The sequence below is a fragment of the Podarcis liolepis genome (assembly GCF_965112155.1).
Source record: "Podarcis liolepis genome assembly, chromosome: 10".
Lineage (NCBI taxonomy): Eukaryota > Metazoa > Chordata > Lepidosauria > Squamata > Lacertidae > Podarcis > Podarcis liolepis.
The window spans coordinates 54301419-54313828 of record NC_139562.1 but is presented as its reverse complement, the minus strand read 5'-3'; the positions used below and the strand labels follow the sequence as shown (position 1 = coordinate 54313828).

General features: G+C 42.3%; 1 long non-coding RNA gene across 1 annotated transcript in view; it reads right to left on the bottom strand.

Annotated features, from left to right (window-relative positions):
* Positions 1-2234: 2234 nt before the first annotated feature.
* LOC310687937 overlaps positions 2235-12410 on the bottom strand; it is a 50386-nt gene continuing 40210 nt past the window's right edge. Inside the window, exons 2-3 of the long non-coding RNA XR_014516657.1 lie at positions 7405-8190; positions 2235-2602 (exon numbers count right to left, since the gene is read on the bottom strand). This is a non-coding gene — a long non-coding RNA (uncharacterized lncRNA). The remainder of the gene's footprint in view (positions 2603-7404; positions 8191-12410) is intronic.

The window sequence follows — 12410 nt, the reverse complement described above, 5'->3', positions numbered from 1 at the left end:
GCCAGAGGTTACCCATGCATGTTTAAGTGAAGGATTAGGGCTTTATGTAGTATGAGATCTTTTATCTTGAGCACTGTGATTTTTAGTAACAATGTTCTCTGTGTCTATTTTAAAAACTGCCCTGGGGTCTTCTGGCAAAGTACAGGTAAAATAGGAAGCTGCAGCAGCAAAGAAGCAGAAGGACATTGGCAACAAAGAAACCTCCAAGGTCTCATTAATGCTACAATTCACTTTTTTTTGCAACAAAGGATTATTCTTATTTTATATGGCTGCAAGGGGCAGAGTCCAGGTAACCTGCACAGTGTTTATTAGGAACATTGGATACAAATATTACCATAACATGTTTTTTCCTCCTATGTTTGTTTTGTGTATTAACAACAGCAGGAGCCATCTAAGCAAAATGTGATTATGGCAAACATTTCCCTCTCTGAAGACAGAAGAACTACTCTTAATTAAGTAATTAAAGGTCAACAGTGGAAAAAGTGTAATTGAGCTTCTTGGATTTAAATTACTCCCACAATCAACTAATCTACATGATCCTGATTTCAGCTAGGAATCGGTCTGAAAAAATGGTTTGTGTTTAATTGTCACTCCAGGAAAGAAGCATCAATACACATACATAAACTATGTTTATTATGAACTAGTAATCCCACTTGTTCTTTTTCCTATTGCCTCTGCTTACTGAGGCAACCTTGGGCTTCTTCCAGCCTAAAAGGTTGGGTGTGCCTTTAAAGGGGCAGACATTCAGCTAAGCTCTATTATCCAGATATACTGGGTTTACAATACAGTGGTACCTCAGGTTAAGAACTTAATTTGTTCCGGAGGTCTGTTCTTAACCTGAAGCACCACTTTAGCTAATGGGGCCTCCTGCTGCCGCTGCCGCTGCCCCGCCGCTGCACGATTTCTGTTCTCATCCTGAAGCAAAGTTCTTAACCCGAGGTAATATTTCTGGGTTAGCGGAGCCTGTAACCTGAAGCGTATGTAACCTGAAGTGTATGTAACCCGAGATACCACTGTAATGGTGGAAGAATAAGACTTCATGGTGTCAGTGCATGTCTTAGCCTCAAGAAAATTCCCCATATGGGCTTCTCTGATTGGTAGCACCAGGCAAGGTTCAGATTTCCTCCAGATATATATTTTTTAAAAAACTACCTGAAATTATTGTACAGCCCCCCAAGTAAACTAAAATTTATGTGATATCTCAAATTAACTCTCCCTTTGGTCTGAAAACACCCCAACAGATTTATTGTGATGCAGGGCTTTCTTTTCAGCTGGAATTCACCAAAACTCTGTTTTGGCAGCTCTAAGGTGAGCACCATTTCCATTATAAGAGAACAAGGGAGGCGTTCGTGGCGAGTTCTGGCACCTCTTTTTTGAGAAAAATAGCACTGAGTGAAAAACAGTGTGGCACTGACACTCCTTTTATGGGTGTACCGCGCGTGAGAAAACACTCATCCCACAGTGTAAACCTCAAATCCACCTGTTTCCACTTCCCAGCATTCCAAGTCAACACAACTTTGTTCCTTAATTCTATGGAATCCCTGGGTTTCACAATAACCTTTGAAAGTACCTGCACTGGGGTTTATTACAAGTAAGGGAGAAGTGGAAAGGCTTGTGCAGGCAGGCACAGAACAGATATTCCATGCCATTTGTGGATCAGTGAATGAATGTTATTGAAGTGTTTATGAGTGTAGCTGTAGCACTTCAGATTTTATTAAGCGCCCATCCCCTCCCCCCAAAAAACATCTCAAATTTCTAGTTCTAGGAAGAACATGTCAACATATATGGGAACTATGCAAGGATTAGTACCAGGAAAGTGAGAGATAAAATTGCAATTAAATGTGACAAAATTGCTGGCATAGGAGCATTATTATTGTCGCCAACTTTTCATCCTGCCCAAGGAGTATTTGTAAACAACTCTAGATGGAAATGAAATGACAGAGTGAAGTAAACATACTTTGGACAGTCATCAGGGTTTGTTGGTCAGGTTTTATTCTGTTTTATTTTTGATCATGTACCTTGCAAGGGTTAGTTCATGATTTAAGAAAGGGGATGGTTGATGCTATTTGTCTGCATTGATGACATTGCAATTTTCAGCTCCTCTTTCAAATTCTCAGCTCCTCCTGCAATTATGACATTGCAATTTTCAGCTGCTCCTTGGAAATCCCATCTCAAGCTACATTCCAACAAATCCTGAAAGCCAGGCTAATAAACAAAACACAAATACTGCAAAATGGCATATGAAATCTTGTTTATCTGGACGACAGAATGAGGCAAGTGAAATTAAGCTAGAAAAAAATCAGAGATGGATTTGACTGTAAATTGGTTGATGTCCAAAACAAACAAACAAACAAACAAACAAACAAACAAACAAACAAACACAAGCTTTTAAGGGTTGTGGCAGCTATAACATCTATTTTGTAAAAAAACCCAAAAACAAAATATCACTCATTGCTATAACAGCTTAACTTGCTGACTGACATATGTCAAAAGGCACCTGACAGTCTCAAATGGGCTTCCAGTTCTTAGTCCATCTCTCTTAAATATGCTTCTGTTCTGACCGTCATTGCAAGATTGGGTTGACAATGTCTTCAGCGCAAGTCTGGGTGGGAAGGAAACAGATGGAGAAGATGCATCCTATTATGTTCCTTAATAATGATAAAAAGCTATTATTTGAGAAAAGAAAAACCCTCAGCAACAGTATGTGAGAGCGTTTGCTTCCCTTCCAAATATTTTTATTGAAAGTTTTCAGCATAAGATACAATAAAAACCAATCTAATCTAAAAAAGAAAGAGATAAAGAGGAGCGAAAATAAGAGAGAATAAGAAGCAAGAAATAAAAAAGCGACTGAGAGAAAAAGAAATAGAAAAATAGATATAAAAGCTCTCTATCAGAGTTGTATCATGTCCTTTATCCATATACATAAAAGTAGACCTTTCCAGCTCTCACCTGGGAACTTCTGTTTCTTCCCCCAGCCTGAGAAATCCTTTCTACCCTGTCTTCGCACAGAGCCCTTCATCACCCTCCTGTCACCTTTCTGTGTATGTCCCCATCAATCCAGAGTGTTTGCTTAGGTTCTTGCCATAATGGAACAAGTAAGAAAGTTTGGCCTTACACCCTTTATATAGCAGGAGGAGCATTCAGATATGTGACCCTCACCACCTGAAGTCTGAAATGGCGCAGTCCAGCACCTGTTGCGCCATGAGTCACTGCGGTTCCTATAGGTGACAATCCAATACACATTTGCTAAACAGTAATTCTTACTGAACTCAACAGGACTTGCTTCTCAAAAAGGATTCGTAGGATTGCAGTGCACACAAGTAAGAGGATATCGTTGCACACCACCACAATCTCCAAAAATGGTGCAGGATTCAGGGGTTCAGCCACTTTGCCCAGGATTTGTGTTTCCTTTGGAATGAGGTGCAGCAGAGACAGTGGTGTCTCTGTGATATATGGTTTATTTACACGTATATGCAATCTGAGCCTATGGTGCAGAGGTTCACAACACTAACACCCACTTTGCTTCCCCCTTAGCTGCAGCCTTGGATTCACACAGAAATCTGTATCACTCTGCATCTCTCAGGTTGCCCAGTCTGCAGTTTTTGTTCTAGCTTCTAGCTCACATCACTCAACTTTCAACCCTGTTCTTTTGCCTTTCTAACCACCAGCCAGTTGAAGGAAGGGGTTCCACCTGTTTGCTGTCTCACACTGATCCACTTCCTTTGTTCCCATAGTGGTCCATTACCTAGGCTAGCACCTCACCAGGAAACTAGCCTGGCTTATATTGTAACATATGCTGGATCCAGGAGTTAGATGGGTTTCGGCAAACTGCCTACTGCCCCCCCCCCCGTTCATAACAATATATATCATTGAATGCATGCCAGGCTCTGAGTAGCAAGAGACTTCAGGGGTACCAGCACTTACTTAGGGTTCTCTTTCCTTAGAATGAAGGTCACTGGAGACTGTGGTGTTCTTAAGATATGTTTTTATTTACTCATGCATACAACCTGAGTACAGTGGTACCTCTAGTTGCGGACTTAATCCGTTTCAGGGTGCTGTTTGCACCCCGAAAAGTCTGTAACTAGAGTGCCTCTTCTGTGCATGTGCAGGGCGTGATTGCTTCTGCGCATGTGCAAAGTGTGCAGATTGCTTCTGCGCATGTGCAGGCGGTGAACCCAGAAGTAAACACTTCCGGGGTTTGGATTTGGATTTGATATCCCGCTTTATCACTACCTGAAGGAGTCTCAAAGTGGCTAACATTCTCCTTTCCCTTCCTCCCCCACAACAAACACTCTGTGAGGTGAGTGGGGCTGAGAGATTTCAGAGAAGTGTGACTAGCCCAAGGTCACCCAGCAGCTGCATGTGGAGGAGCGGAGACGCGAACCTGGTTCATCAGATTATGAGTCCACCACTCTTAACGCTGAAAGTCCGTAACAAGAGCGGAACGTAACACAATGTATGACTGTATAAGATGGAATGATTCACAGCATTAACACTTCAGCAGATGTTGCTTCCTCATTAGGTCTCCAGGAAGGCTGCTCAAGGCCATAGCTTTGGATTCAGCATGGAGCAAGACAAGCTTCTGTGACTCTTTTCCAGCTCCCAGCTTCAGCCCAGACTAAAATAAAAGCTAGCTCCCTGGCATATTGACCCCTAGGGTGACATACCATCCAGCCAAGTGGCTTACCCCTTCCCATCAGGTGTCTCTACTGACAACACACATGCTTTTACCAGCTCTTTAGACATATAAATAGGGTGCTTACAGGCCATTAACTTAACAAAGAAACTAGTCTCATCTCTTCAACAGTCTCTTCTACTACCAACTACAATCTTACAGTTATAAAATAACAGGTTTGGTTGGGACCCACGATCCAACTCAACCACTAAACCTGTAACAGTATTATTGGAATGATTTGTGTTGGTAAAGGGGAAGTGAGGTTACAAGTTACCTCAGATTCTTCAAATTCCATATTGCTATGGAAAATGACATTTATTCTGATCTTGTTAGGTTTTAACTAAAAACTTTACACATGCAGATATTTGAACTAGGAGGCTTTTAAAAAGGGAATATAAAGCAAAACCAACTCTGCTGGATATCATTAGTGCTTTTGCAATATGTTTATCTTCTTGAGTTTCCTACCATTCCAGAGACATCTAACCTACTTGGAAGATAAGTAACTAATATGATCATATGAATCACTTAGGTCAGCATTTATATTCTGCATATTTGCTTAGTTTGGAATGTCTGATAATAAATATTCACATTCTGTTAGTGCTTCCAAGAAGAAGCACTATTTAGGAGAGTTGTTTTTTTTAAGGATAAATACAAAAGAGACAGTGTTAAAGCAAATTGCAGTCTCTTTAACTGTACTTGTCCTGATATACTTGGATTTGCAATATTAAAAGTCTCTGTCCTCACCAGCATATAGTTAATTAATTATATTTTAATTTGCTTTATTTTTAAAACAAAAATACTTTACTGTCATTTCTCAACGTACAGGACAGAAGTACATATACCAACCATTAACAATTGTGACCTGCATTTTTCACTTATGCATTCAAATAAATTTAGGCTGCTTTGCAAACATAGCCAATATTTCAAGGATGTAGGAAAAAAACATTTAAAACCAAGGGGGGAAAAACCCGACAACAGTGAGATGCAGTTCTACTACCACAAAAATAGACATAAAATGCTGCTTCTATAGGGGCCTATGTATTTTAATTCATTTCTAATAATCTGCTCACCCTCGCCATTAAACTGAATGGGGAAGTGAAAACAGAGATGGAGAGGGGATTTTTTGTTGTTTTTTTGTTCAGCACTGTGCTGCTATAGAAATATTTTAAAAGTCCATAATAAAATTTCATGTGCACACTGAAGCCCCAAGAAGGAATCTGCAGCTAAGGGCAACTAGCCGTAAGGAATGCCTACGGCCAGATGAATCTGACCACTTTCTGCCAGTGGTTACAAACACCCACATCCCAATCTAGTAACAGACTATCAGAAACTTCTCTGGGTGTATCCTTAGCTAGTGGAAACAGCACATTTTCCCTCTTGACTCAGTAGCTGAGGCTGGACATAAATTGCTCTTTTAAAACTCCCCACTTATCATCCGTTTGGGAGGAGACGGCAGCACTGGATTCCTTCCCTGCTCCTGCTTACCTTTTCTCTGCCAAACAGTCAATCAGCAGGATTTTGGCTTTTTAAAAGCCCTAGGAGGGAGCAGCCACAGTTACTCTGTGCAGAGTGCTTTGGGTGGGAGCTACGGAGACCTGCAATGTTTTATAATTTAGAAGGGAAAATAATACATCACTTCCAAGTATTGTGTAGTAAACAAAATCTGCCCTTATTCCCTCATGGGGGGACACAAGAGCCCTTATAGAGTCCTTTGTAGGTTCTCCATCGGTAGAAGAAAATAACAGAGGCCAACCAGAGAATATTGAGAAGCAAGGCAGCTAGTAAGCCTGATCTTTACTGAACTGTTGCAACAGGGTGTTTCCCTCACACGCAGGAGAAAGGAGGAGGACCCACAACAAAGGTGCCTGCCCTTATATAGACATTTTAAATTGCCTTTCCTGGAGCTCAAGACCACCCCTCCATACATCATGCATACATAACAGAAAGGGTGTAACCCAAGACCACCCTCCACAAACATCATACCTACATCACAGAAAAGGCGGTCTACAACAGAGATTTGAATGTTGTTGTTTTTCCTCTCTGCCAGGTTATCTGGTAATGCCTTATCTGATTGCCTTTCCTGGTAGTCTGGCCATTCCTTTGAGATGGTGATTACCCAATTCCTGAGACAATGGGAAGGTTCCCTCACCACCTCCTTCCTTGCAGAGAAAACATTTGGTCAGTTTGGGAGTCAAAATGGCTCCAGGATGGTCTTCCTGTGCTGCTCCAGACATGTGGCCACATATCTATGTACGTGCTTGGTATAAATGAACATTTATTATATATATAAGACCTTATTTTTTTTATTTCAATTGGAATGTGACACTAGTGGTTCAGAGGGGAGTAAGGATAGGCTGCGCAGCTTAACTCAGTCCATTTAAGTCTCACTGGTATAGAATCCAGGGCTGGCCCAACCATGAGGCAAGGTCAGGTGACCTCCTCTGGCAGCAGGATTCATAGGGGCAGGAGGCCCAGCCTCCAAGGAATGCATCGCCAATTGTCACCACAAGCTCCTTAGAGGCTGGATCTGCTACCTCCTCAGCAGCCCGCCACAATGCCACCTCTGTAGCAGCCTCTCAACAAATAGGTCTCCTCTCACCTCTAGGAAGGAAACAGTGGGGTCTGTCTTGTGGGGTCTGCTGGTCATGGTTCAGCATAGGCCCCTTTCTTCTGCGATGCCTTTTATTCCCAATTCAGCCATTGGGTAAAGTTGATTTGATTCCACTTACCTTGTTCCTGATGTAGATATTCTCTCCCCTTTCTGACCTAGTCATGGTGGGGACACCATTTTGTGGTTCGCCTCGGTTGCCAAAATGTCTTGGACGGCCCTCACTGAAACATAGGCCTGAGTCATTCCGTTTCATGCAAAGTTCTTGAAAGCGTGCACAAATTTTGGTGCCACGTTTTATTATGAAATATGCGCTTCTTAAATGTCACATGGCACCTTTCAATGATTTTCAATGCAGCCATGCTTAAAGTAAGCATTTTGTATACGTATTTATATGTAAAAAATACGTATTTTTGTGTGTACTTCTTGCAAAATTTTGAGACCCGTGTAATCTGACCAGGAGTTGTCTTCCAATCTTCAAGGAAGTTTGGCAGCATCCGATCAGGTCGGTCCACTGTGAAATGCAGGCTGAATAAATTCACCTACAAAGAGGCAATTCCTTGCCTTGAAAGAGCATCAGTCTGCTCCCCAAACAAGCAGCAAGCCTTTGCGGTTCCCCAAGGCAGATTTTTGCTTATCAGAAATGCACACTTATTTTTCTTTCTTCACAGGTTGCTGCTTTATTTGCAGTTTTGCCACCCCAGGAGAAGAAGAGGGGATGTGCCTCAGAGACAGCACGGTTGATTATGTATGTGCCTTTCTCCAGTTCCATTTTGCATTATAGGCCTAGTCCCTCAAGTTTTTCTCACTTCTGTGGCTGCTGTGGAGACCAGGAACAGGATTTATTTGATTTGAGCTTCAGGCACCATGGAAAGCACACCTGTGACTGCCACTCTGTTTGCTCTTCCTGAGTTTAAAAAAAAAGGGGGGGGGAGAACATAAGGTTATCTAATCAGACCTTTAGACTTCCCAAATTCCACAAGTTTTTGTTTTGTTTTAATCATTGCCCTGAGGGGCATGTGCTAGCTAAGTCCTATAAAAACCATCAAAGGCCAAATTCCTAAGCCTATCTACTCAGCGATCAATTTCATGTTAATAGTGGGGCTTGCCATTATTTTTCTTGAGGACTGGATGTGTGAAAGGCATCAAAATTATTTTGAGATGGGAGTTAAGGTAAACCAACGAACATGAGAGAAGAGACCAATTTTATGCAACAAAACTTTAGGACCCAGCCATTGAAGTACAAGAAAAGAGATTCCAACGAAACATCAGGAAGAACTTTCTGACAATAAGAGCTGTTCGTCAGTGGAACAGTCTCCCTCAGGATGTTGTGGACACTCATTCCTTGCAGGTTTTTAAGCAGTCAGTCATGGATGCTTTAGGTTAGATTCCTGCACTGTAGTGGCTGGGGAAACCCAGCCAGATGGGTGGGGTATAAATAAAAAAATTCTTATTCTTATTCTTGGATTAGATGACCCTTGGGTCCCTTCCAACTATGATTCTATGATTCTAAGTAACCTAAGTTCAGCATCATATCACTGGAAGCAATAGCACAAGAATGGGGAACCTTTCCTCATGAGCAACCTTGGCTCCCTCTAAATGTTCTTTTAAATATGGGTACATGATTATTCGTACTCACCATGGCATCAGGGTGGTTATATGTGATGGGGACATGGGTGGTGCTGTGGTCTAAACCACTGAGCCTCTTGGGCTTGCCGATTGGAAGGTTGGTGGTTCGAATCCCCACGACAGGGTGAGCTCCCGTTGCTCTGTCCCAGCTCCTGCCAACCTAGCAGTTTGAAAGCACGCCAGTGCAAGTAGATAAATAGGTACTGCTGCAGCAGGAAGGTAAATGGTGTTTCCATGCTCTCTGGTTTTCGTTGTGGAAGAAGCAGTTTAGTCATGCTGGCCACATGACCCGGAAAGCTGTCTGTGAACAAACCACCAGCTCCCTCGGCCTGAAAGTGAGATGAGCACCACATCCCATAGTCACCTTTGACTGGTGTTAACCTTCCAGGGGTCATTTACCTTTTACCTTACCATATATGTGATATACTCTGATAGGCTGTGTAGGTCAGTGGGAGTTTGGAGGGAGTTTTCTTGTATACTGTATTTTTTGCTCTATAAGACTCACTTTTCCCCTCCTAAAAAGTAAGGGGAAATGTGTGTGCGTCTTATGGAGTGAATGCAGGCTGTGCAGCTATCCCAGAAGCCAGAACAGCAAGAGGAATTGCTGCTTTCACTGCACAGCGATCCCTCTTGCTGTTCTGGCTTCTGAGATTCAGAATATTTTTTTTCTTGTTTTCCTCCTCCAAAAACTAGGTGCGTCTTGTGGTCTGGTGCATCTTATAGAGTGAAAAATATGGTATCTAACCCTGCTTATGTACAAGCTTTGCCCCTAAAAGACAAAAATCCTTCCGTTTCTTTCTTCTCCAGTTATATTCTGCTGTGTTCAGTTTGTTCAGAAACATGTTATCAGGATTTCCTTTCTCTCTAGATTCCATTGGCATTATTGAAGAGCTAACACAGGGCACCCAAGAAACATTTTAATGTTCATAGGGGGAAAGGTGATCCTTAACCTTTCCCAAGTCCAGACCGTGTGACCTTGGAAGGTCAAAACCACCACTTTCCATTGGATCTGGAGACTGAATGGAAGTCTGTGATGATGTTATAAAGCCTGCATTATACACTCCTTACGTCCTGCCTTGGTTGGCATCCTGGTAGCTGCATTTTAAACCAATTAGGTTTCCAAGCACTTTTCAAAGGCAGCCCCACCATACAATAACCAGAAGCCAAGGCCTTCCACCATTTCCTCCATCAAAATAAACAGTGGCACCCAATCCTATGCACAGTTACACAGACGTGAGTGCCACTTTAATTTTCTCCCTAGCCCCTCTTGAATGCAAAACAGTCTGTCCGGAGCCTTATGCCAAAACCTATCCAATTAGTGGCCCTCTTGAGGATCATTAGGGCAAGAGGAAGAGCAGTGTTTACAAGGCATTCCCACTTTGATGTATTGTTGAGGCTGCAGTATTGTGTTTGTTTTGCTGTTTACACAGCTTGGCAGCACAAACATATTGATCAGCCTAAGAATAGTCATTTGTTCCATTCCAAGATTTTGGTGGAACATCCCTTGTGGATCAGTTGTGTTGGTGGGGTTTTGTGTATTGCTTACTCTTCAACATTTCTCTAATGGAAATAGGGATGCCCTATTCCATAATAATAACAAAAACTATTATTATTTTATTATTTATACCCCACCCATCTGACTGGGTTGCACCAGCCACTCTAGGCGGCTTCCAACACATAGAAAAACATAATAAAACAGTAAACATTAAAAAACTTCCCTATATAGGGCTATGTTCAAATGTCCTAAAGCAGGCATGTCCGAAGTCTGTTTCGGGGGCGTAATCTGGCCCACTGATCAGTTTAATCCGGCCCCTGTGGCAGTCTATCTCCTAGGGTAAAATCCTTTAAAAAAGCGTTCAACAACTTGAGTCCTAAAAAATGATTGTTCACTTCATCAAATCTAGCCCTCTTTGAAAAGAGTTTGGGCACCTCTGTAGTATCTTGTCTCGGGGGTCTCATGACTCCATACCCTCCAATGTTTTCCCGATGAAAATAGGGCTGTCCCATGGAAAATCAAGACATCCTGAGATCAAATCAGAAATCAGGACAGCTTTTGTAAATCCAGGACTGTCACTGGAAAATAGGGACACCTGGAAGGTCTGGGATTGGTGGGGTACATACTACCCTAAAGAATCACAAGGCCAGGAGGAATCTGTAGTTGGGCCCACAACACAATTCAGTTATTGTGAAGAGGTCAGATTCAGTTTAGAGTGTTTTCGGGGACTGAACAAAAGGATTTAACTTCAATGGTGGCATCTGAGACTAACCGGTGTTCTGCATTGTGTGTGCGTAGGTGAGAGAGGGGGAAAAAGGAGGAGGCGGCTGTTGTTAGTCTGAATTTGGACTCAGACTGAAACATAAAGCTATGAGGCTTTTCCTCTCTTTTTGCTTAAGTTGACTAAACCATCCTTGTATTGCACGCTAATTTCTCGTTTTACAAAAGTACAGTCGTACCTTGGGTTACAGATGCTTCACGTTACAGACACTACAGGTTACAGACTCTGCTAACCCAGAAATAATACCTCGGGTTAAGAACTTTGCTTCAGGGTGAGAACAGAAATCGCGTGGTGGCGGCAGCGGGAGGCCCCATTAGCTAAAGTGGTACCTCAGGTTAAGAACAGTTTCAGGTTAAGAACGAACCTCCAGAATGAATTAAGTTCTTAACCCGAGATACCACTGTATGTGCAATGTCTCTTTTTTCAAGTTACAGTACATTTTCCACAGATCAATTTCATTTGTTGAGACATTAGTGTTACGTTAGGAAGAAAAGGGGGAAAGAAGTGGAGGGGGAACGGTGAGTGGGGTGGGGTTGGGTGGCAATGCTACTATTCTACTTAGTGTATGTGTGGGGTTTTGTGTCAGTGTCACTTGTGTGGGTTCTCTTTACTATTGTTGTAAACAAAAATTGCCCTTTTCCCTTATGGGGTATCCAAGAGCCCATATAGAGTCCTTACATAGGTTCCCTATTGGTAGGAGAGAATAACAGAGGCCAGCCAGAGAATATTGAGAAGCAAAGCAGCTAATAAGCTTGATCTTTATTGATCTGTTGCAACAGGGTGCTCCCCTCACCCACAGGAGAGAGGAGGAACCCAGAAAAATGGTGCGCAAGGCCTTATAAAGACTTTTGAAATTGCCACCCTGTAGATCAAGACCACCCCCAGAAACATCATGCATACATCACAGAAGGGGTGTAACCTAAGACCACCCCTCAGATACATCACACCTACATCACAGAAAAGGTGGTCTAAAACAGAAATTTGAATATTGTTTTTCTCCTGTTGTTGTTTATCTCATGTCTGGCAGGTTACTTGATTGGATTGCCTGGGGAGCCTGACCAATCTTTTGTAGTGATAAATACTTAGTTCCTGGGCCAGGTCACAGGCTCACACCCTATTCATATCGTAAATGTGCCCTTAAGACAGGATTTGTGAGGAAAGAGACAATGGGGAGGTTTCCCACTTTGACCTTGCAGAGAAAACATTTGGTCAGTTTAGGAAT